The following is an 8,230-nucleotide window of genomic DNA, read 5'->3' as shown; positions in this document are numbered from 1 at the left end:
AAAAACAAAAACAGCAAACAAGGAGCAGAACTAATGGTCTCATTAATGGCTACATTCAGGTTCACATGTGGGTTATGCCCGTATGATGACAAAGAGATCCAGCATTAAGATGATAATGTTGATGCAACTGAGTAGCCTTTTCAAAGGCAGAACAAATTAATGTGACAGCCATACGAGTAATGACATCAGCCCTCTGATTACCTTCACTTAGAGGTCCAGGCAATTGGGTATGAGCTCTAATATGGCCCACATAAAGGTTATGTGAGCGGGACCATATAAGTCCTTGCATTTGCAATAAATATTCATGAATGGGAGAGATGAATGGTATGTAGGCTGTTGTCTCCAAAGGCATAATGGCATGTGCCACATATTGACTATCAGTATAAATATTTACACTCTTATCAGAAAACATCTGTAAAGCAAGCAACAGTGCCTGTACCTCCACCATCTGGGTGGAAGTGCCCTGGACTTTCATTCTCTTCACCATCACAGAAACCATCACAGCAAAACCACGTGAAATGCCATCAGTAAATACCACACGGGCCTGAGGAATAGGAGTCATCTGTACCATCTTGGGAAATATAACAGGATGCAATTTAAAAAATTGACACACATCATTGGAGGGGTAGTGAGTATCAAACTGACCTGCATGGAGCATATTAATATGGTCCAATCATTATCATTAGCTTGCAATCATGCTATTTGAGACTGGGTGTATGGGGTCACCACAATATCTGGCTCCTTACCAAAAGTTTGAACACTGATCTTGATTCCCTTAAATATAATCTGAGCAACAGCCTGAGGATAAGGAGTAATGGTTTTTGCTGGAGAAGCTGGGGAATGTACCCATAGAATAGGACCTGTTTGCCAAAACACTCCAGTAGGTGAATGAGAAAAACAAAATATCAAATACAATAAGGGAGAAGAAAGATCTATATAATGTACATGAGCCTGCTCCAGGGCCTCTTGCACTTGTTGTAGGGCTGTACACCCTTCAGCTGTTAATTTACGGGGAGATAAAGGGTCAGGGTTGCCCTTTAAGACATCATACAAAGGGCGAAGCTGACCTGTTGGAATTTTTAAAGTGGACCGAAGCCATTGAATATCTCCCAGAAAGGTTTGGAAATCATTAAGCGTGCATAGCTGATCTGTACACAGAGTAATCTTTTGTGGATGTATGCCTGTGTGTAACAATTCATAACCTAAATAATGATAGAGAAAAGATACCTGTACCTTTTCTGGGGCTATCTGTAAATTAGCCAGGCTAAGGACTCTCTTGTAATTTAGAAAAGGCATCAAAAACAAGTGCTCTCTCGTGGGTCGTGGTTACATGGCGGCGACTGCGGCAAAGCGAGAGCCTTGGAGACGCCGCTGCCGCCAGCACAGCCGGAGACCTGAGCCGACCTTGGGGGCTGTCCACTGGCCCCGCACACTCTCGATGAGTCGGAGGAGTCCCATTGTATCAGAGTAAGATGGACGGTAGCTTTGATTGTGATTGTGGTGAGCTGGAGCCACCTGATCACTAACAAAAGATACCTGTCAGCCAACATCACCAGGGCTTCCTGTTGAAATACATCAACAAGGAAGAGAGGAAGCAAAGGGAATAGTGCTTTCAGCGCCTTAGGATGCTGCTCAGGACCAGTCCAACACTGAATGTATCTGCACTGTGAGAGGATGTCCATGGAGGCCTGCCGGGTGCATATTTATTCACAGTTTTGTCTCATGTTAAGTCTGTTAGCATAGTCTATCTGAGTGCATAGTATGTTTCTTGAGTGTTTTCTTTAAATGTCTGCAGAATTGCTGCCCTTCCTTGAACTATGAGCACTGCAATCTTTTTGATTCTCAGTATGAATAGAGATTTTTGAGCTTTAAGTCTGAGGGGAACTCAGCAGGCCTGGTTGGCGTCTGCAATGAACATCAAGAAACCATCGTGCTGTGGAAACGAAATTGTTTTTCTTCCTTTTTGAGAGATCTTTCCTTTTGATGCCAGTTGTCTTCCTTGTTTATACAAGTTCAACAATTTGAAAGGAAAAGGCAATTGTAAGGGTTTCAGAATGGCAGAGAAATTTGAAAGTCTCATGAATATTCATGGTTTCGATCTGGGCTCTAGGTACATGGACTTAAAACCACTGGGCTGTGGAGGCAACGGCTTGGTTTTTTCTGCTGTAGACAATGACTGTGACAAAAGAGAAGCCATCAAGAAAATTGTCCTCACCGATCCCCAGAGTGTCAAACAAGTATATCCATTCTGCAAACGTACTGCACAGAGATCTCAAGCCAGCTAATCTTTTCATTAACACTGAAGACTTGGTGCTGAAGATAGGTGACTTTGGTTTGGCACGGATCATGGATCCTCATTATTCCCATAAGGGTCATCTTTCTGAAGGATTGGTTACCAAATGGTACAGATCTCTACAACTTTTGCTTTCTCCTAATAGTTATACTAAAGCCATTGACATGTGGGTTGCAGGCTGTATCTTTGCTAAATGTTGACTGGTAAAACCCTCTTTGCAGGTGCACACGAACTTGAACAGATGCAGCTCATCTTAGAATCTATTCCTGTTATGCATGAGGAAGATCATCAGGAGCTTCTCAGTGTGATTCCAGTTTACATTAGAAACGACATGACTGAGCCACACAAACCGCTAACTCAGCTGCTTCCGGGAATTAGTCGAGAAGCACTGGATTTCCTGGAACAGATTCTGACATTCAGCCCCATGGATCGGCTAACAGCAGAGGAAGCGCTTTCCCATCCTTACATGAGCATCTGCTCTTTTCCAACGGATGAGCCGATTTCAAGCCATCCTTTTCACATAGAAGATGAAGTTGATGATATTTTACTTATGGATGAAACACACAGTCACATTTATAACTGGGAAAGGTATCATGATTGTCAGTTCTCGGAGCATGACTGGCCTATTCATAACAAGTTTGATATCGATGAGGTTCAGCTTGACCCAAGAGCTCTGTCTGATGTCACCGAGGAAGAAGAAGTTCAAGTTGATCCTCGAAAATACTTGGATGGAGACCGAGAGAAGTACCTGGAGGATCCCACCTTTGACACTAGCTACTCTGCTGAGCCTTGCTGGCAGTACCCAGATCACCACGAGAACAAGTACTGTGATCTGGAGTGTAGCCACACCTGTAACTGCAAAACAAGGTCACCATCATATTTAGATAACTTGGTATGGAGGGAGAGTGAAGTTAACCATTATTCTGAGCCCAAACTTAATATAGATCTTTCCAACTGGAAAGAGCAAAGTAAAGAAAAATCTGATAAAAAAAAAAAAAGGCAAGTCAAAGTGTGAGAGGAACGGATTGGTCAAAGCACAGATAGCGCTGGAGAAAGCATCCCAGCAACTGGCGGAGAAGGAAAGGGAGAAGAGCCAGGGCTTTGACTTTGATTCCTTCATAGCAGGAACTATTCAGCTTAGTTCCTAGCAGAAGCCTGCTGACGTTGTTGACAAGTTAAACAACTTGAATAGCTCAGTGTCCCAGCAAGAATTGAAAAGCTTGATCTCCAAGTCAGTCAGCCAAGAGAAGCAAGAAAAGGGGATGGTGAACCTGGCTCAGCTGGAAGCCTTGTACCAGTCCTCTTGGGACAGCCAGCAGCAGCGGGAGGAGTGTTTCCTCATCAGTCAGTTCTGTTGTGAGGTCAGGAAGGACGAGCATGTGGAGAAGGGGAACACGTACACCAGCTATCTGGACAAGTTCTTTAGCAGGAAGGAAGATTCTGAAATGCTAGAAACTGAGCCAGTTGAGGAAGGGAAGCGTGGGGAGAGAGGACGCGAGGCAGGCCTTCTGAACGGCAATGAGGAGATCCTCCTGAGCAAGCAGCTAGAGTCCATAGGCACTCGGCAGTTCTACAGTCCAGTGGGGTCCCCACTCAAGTCCATCCAGGCCACGTTAACACCTTCTGCTATGAAATCTTCCCCTCAAATCCCTCACAAGACATACAGCAGCATTCTGAAACATCTGAACTGAACACTCAGCACACATTTCTCTTTGTTCTTCATGAGATGTGTTGTCTTTTTTTATCACTAATGTTCTAAGTCAGTTTTTTACTTGAATCAGAAGGTGTCATTAATTTGCAAGGAGTTTTCTTAGTTCTCATTTTGTAAAATGCAGACTTTTTCTACATGTGAGTTAGTTTTCATTTGAACTGGCATGTCATTTGCACACATACACACAAAGAATAGAGCAAAACAATGCAGTGCAGGAGGAGACGAGATGTGCTAGGGTGAACAGACATTCTCATAGACCATTCTCAAAACCTTGCCTTGAAACTTACACAGTGAGACTGTACATAATTGCATGAAAATATCTATTTTTTTCCTGAAACATTTTTCATTCATTAGTATTTTCAAGTTTTTCATACTATACACATTTCTTAAGACACATGATACCAGCAGCAACTGAAAATGAATGCCGAATTTGGTACATATGTGTTATCTACCTCAAGGTAACAAAAGTATGTGGCGAAACATAAACCACCCATAGTGCTCCACGGCATCTGCACTTCTATCCAGCCAGCGTTTATCGTAGTAAACTATTGAGACCCGTTCACCGTTTATAAATGTCCTGGTATTCATTCTTAAGAGTGAGTGTTAAATACATCACATCTTATTTATTTTTAGCGAATCAGTATATTTTCTGTATTTAATTATAAAAGTTAACTTAGTTTTAAGTTTATTTGCAACTGCCCTTTTTTCCATTTGGCACTATGGTTTGTTGCCTGCCAAGCTGATGACGTCAGCTTGCCCTGAGGCTGTCCATGTACATTAAGTACTCACTGTGTATAGGAATCTGTATTTTGGAGGTGCTTGATCTATCTACAAAGAAAAATTAGGAATTTATTATAAAATGCTCCTAGAAGTCTTAATTGTGTTTATTTTTTAAAAGCTTGTAATGTTAGACTTGTGTGCATGGAAGTAATTAAGGTACATCATTATTGTAGTTTAAACATTGTACATGATAAGCCTCCCTCCTCCGCCCCCCGTTTTTACTGTATGTTTTTATTGGATGATCTATTTCCCATCCCTAGGCAAGCATGAATAAAATTAGGTTAAATGTAAAAAAAAAAAAAAAACCAAGTTTTTTATCTTTAGCAGCCATTAATATATCTTCCGTGTTGTGAATTATATAAACAACTGGAAAAGCTTTTCGAACTGGAGCTAGGGCCAAAGACACATGAATTTGACATATAGTAGGACTATTGGCCATTCCTTGAGGCAATACCACCCACTGACATCTCTGATGAGGTTCTTTAAGATTTTCTGAAGGAACACTAAAAGCAAAGCGAGGACTGTCCTCAGGATGCAAAGGAATGGTAAAGAAACAATCCCTCAAGTCAACCACAATTAAATGCCAATGTCTAGAAATTGTCACAGGGGCAGGCAAGCCAGGCTGTGTTGCTCCCATGAGAAGCATGGTTTTATTTACAGCTCTAAGATCCTGTAATAGCCTCCATTTTCCTGACTTCTTTTTAATAACAAATATAGGTGTGTTCCAAGGTGAAGTGGAAGGGATGATATGTTCAGCATCTATCTGTTCCTTAACTAATGTGTTCGCAGCCTCCAATTTTTCTTTAGTAAGGGGCCACAGTGTCATCACTTTTCCGAGTGCTTTTTATAGGTTGTATTATTGAAGACTGCTGTGCAGTGACCCCTATGGAAAAAACCCTAATCCTCTAGTATCCCCAGGACCTCTAGTGACACAGTTTTTGTCTGCCACAGGGAGTGGGTCTCCTTGCAATATTTTCCCTAAGCCTTTGCCCGGGCAGTAGCCCTGACTCTTCAGCATCTGTTGTACAGGCTGTGTAGTAAGCACCGCTCCCATACCTTCTAACACATCCCGTCCCCACAAGTTCACTGGAATGTCAGGTAGCACAAAGGGTTGAAAAGTTCCTGCGTGACCTTCCTCATCCTTCCAATTTAAAAGTAGCCTGCTCTGTAATGGCGTCTGAGCTGTGCTGATACCTTGTAGGTTAGAGGTGGAATTTTTAAGGGGTCTATTGGGATCTCAGGATTCTTGTGAAATTATAGATATATCTAGCACTAGAATTCAATAATCTTTCAATCTCAATCCCATATAATTTTGTTTTTAATTTAGGCTGTTTATCATTGATAACTGTTTGTCAAAACACCTTTTTTTTTTTCTGTACCTCCAAAGCCTCCAGTTCTACATATAGGTGCCGTTTTACATTTAAAATATGAAAGCAATAACAATTAAGCAATTCTATCATCAGCTTCTGTTTCCATGGTCCATTTTACATATGCCAATTATAAAAGCATTAAATACAATTTCTATAGGATTTGAAGAGGTAACTTTAGGTAATACTCTTCTAGAGTATTTTATAAAATCTTAAAAAGAGGATCCTTTTTTATAGCTCCCAAGTAACACATTTGCACAAATAGCCAATATTAACAATGTGGACCAAACAATTTACCTGTATTTTATTTACTGGAAAAATAATTTTGTAACCTCTTTATCAGTAAGAGATTTTTTTATGGGTTTATCTTAGCAACATTATTTAATAAGCTAGCAACCCAATCCATTTTAGGTGTTATATTTCTATAGAATTTTAGAAAGCAATTTAAAGAGCAGAGCCAAATTTTTAGTAATGGTCAACAGACAAGAGCGTACCTAATATATAGTTCAAAATTATGAATTTTGGTTTTTTAGTTTATCTACCATGAAAATCCAAACATTTATCCAAACATTTATTAAGATAATCAAAAGAACAGAACATCCTTTATTTAAACAGCATTGACTTAGCATTCCATGTCCTGACTGAAACTATTTTTCACCAGAAGTTAGGCCCCGTTTAAACTTTTAGTGCTAGTCCCTTCCCGGGCCTCTGCTCGCTTGGCTAGAGCTGAGGCTGCAGCTTACCTTTGCTCCACCCACTGCTCGGGCTCTATTGCTGGTGCCTGCCTGGGCCACGTTCCATCCGCACTCCATTGCAGCTCCTCCTCCCACAGCGCGTACCTGTCCGCCTGCTGCTCCCGGCCATCCCGTGCACGCCTTTGTCCACCACCGGTGCATGCCCGCACACAAAAACTCACATTTAAACTTCCTACTCCCATGAAGGGACTACCTAATGAGTTATTCCAGCCATAAGGGAAAAACAGAAAAACATTTCCCACGAAGGGATCCTGAATATTGAATTATTCCCATTCAGAGGGAAAAATAAAAAACATTTGAACCAAAATAAGCAAACAGACAGCAAAACTTTAAACTCTGGGCTCACTTGCTGTTCAGCCAGCAGCAATGAGGCCTACCTGCCGATTCTTTGTAATTCGGATGCTGCCGCTCTGCACTGGCAGGAAGAAAGAGCTCAGAGTTTCAGCTATCCTGAAAACTCTACAATTGGAAAGAGTCTTTACATCCTCCATTACTACTGGGAAGAGTCTTCTGTCTTTTGTTCATCCTTCCTCTACAGGGCTCCAATCTTTAGGCCTAGTTTCAAAAATTTTCCCCTTTTTACCGGGAAAATCCTTTTTTCTTGATTAAATTTTTTTCTCCCTTTTCTAACAGGAAATTTCCTTTCCTTCCCTCTTCTCTATTGGGAAGATTTCCTTTTTTTTAATTTAAAATCTTTAGCTGTCTTGCCCTTTCTTAACTTCAGTGCCTTCCTGCTTCAACAGTCCAATTAATTGACTGTGAGCTAGCTGCACCCATTTCAATTCACCCTTATCTTTTCTTTTTTCTTTAAATTGCTGGCCAGCCTTACCTTTCAGGTGTTCAACAGCTTGTCCTTTCTTTCTCGGATCTTGGTAGGAACCTCCATTTGTTGCGGCAACGCCTGCGCTACCATGTCAGAGCGAGGGGCTGTAAATGAAAAAAAATAAAAGACAAAAGAAAGCGAGTCATTCGCCACAGCTGAATGCTGAATGCCGAATGCCATTTATTGAAAGAGGAAGGAAACCTTAAATACAGGCTTACAGCACAATGGTGGATCCCCAGAGGGCAGAAGTTCGCTACCGAATGTTCTACATTCTTGCATCTAAGCTGTTTACACCAAATGCAGGATACAGGAACAAAGAACCTCCAGTGAGGTTCAGGAAGAAGGAAACCGGCAGTGAATCAGCATAGGGAGGACATCTGGTCAAGGTTGGCAAGCAAGGCAGCAGCCACTCACAGTGGGGGGCCAGGACCCACACCTATCCTTTCTCCTGAGTTGCTATTGGCCATTCAGGTCTTTTTTAGGTATTTTAGACAGGCACAA

General features: G+C 41.6%; 1 pseudogene; it reads left to right on the top strand.

Moving 5' to 3' along the window:
• Positions 1-1,088: 1,088 nt before the first annotated feature.
• LOC114703914 lies at positions 1,089-5,089 on the top strand (annotated as a pseudogene).
• The last annotated feature ends 3,141 nt before the right edge of the window (positions 5,090-8,230 follow it).

The sequence above is a fragment of the Peromyscus leucopus genome, chromosome 8b (assembly GCF_004664715.2).
Source record: "Peromyscus leucopus breed LL Stock chromosome 8b, UCI_PerLeu_2.1, whole genome shotgun sequence".
NCBI classification, from domain to species: Eukaryota; Metazoa; Chordata; class Mammalia; order Rodentia; family Cricetidae; genus Peromyscus; species Peromyscus leucopus.
Note: the sequence above shows the minus strand (reverse complement) of the source record. Positions and strands in the feature narration are given on the sequence as shown.